Genomic DNA, 472 nt, shown 5'->3' on the forward strand with positions numbered 1-472 from the left:
TCCAGGACAACCTGGAAAGGGTTGAAAGGGAGTGTTCTCAGGAGCAGGGCACTGAGGGAAGCAGGATGGGGCAGGGGAGAAACCGAAGCAAGGATGTGGCCTCTAGTTCCTTCCAGATCTCACAGATCCCACAGGAGCTCTGGAGCAGGACATGCATGGAGACATTGGCCTGGCCCGTCCCATCCTGGGTCAGTCACTGGCTACAGGCCAGATCTGGGGGCTGAGTGCCAGGAAGGAGAACCCCGGGTGGTCGGGCCAGCACAATTCTCCAGAGAAGCTGGCAGCACAAGTCTCACCTCCCCTAGGGAAAGGGATCTGGGCAGGACATCCACAACAGCCACCACACCCACCCACCCCATTCAGGTGGGAAGCCCCCAGGCCGCCAGCTCGGTGCCCGCTGCAGACTCACCACAGCCAATTTTCCTCCAGTCCTGTCTGTGTAGTGCAAGATCCTGGTCTCCACATGAGCCCA

Source organism: Panthera uncia (assembly GCF_023721935.1).
Source record: "Panthera uncia isolate 11264 chromosome A3 unlocalized genomic scaffold, Puncia_PCG_1.0 HiC_scaffold_11, whole genome shotgun sequence".
NCBI lineage: Eukaryota > Metazoa > Chordata > Mammalia > Carnivora > Felidae > Panthera > Panthera uncia.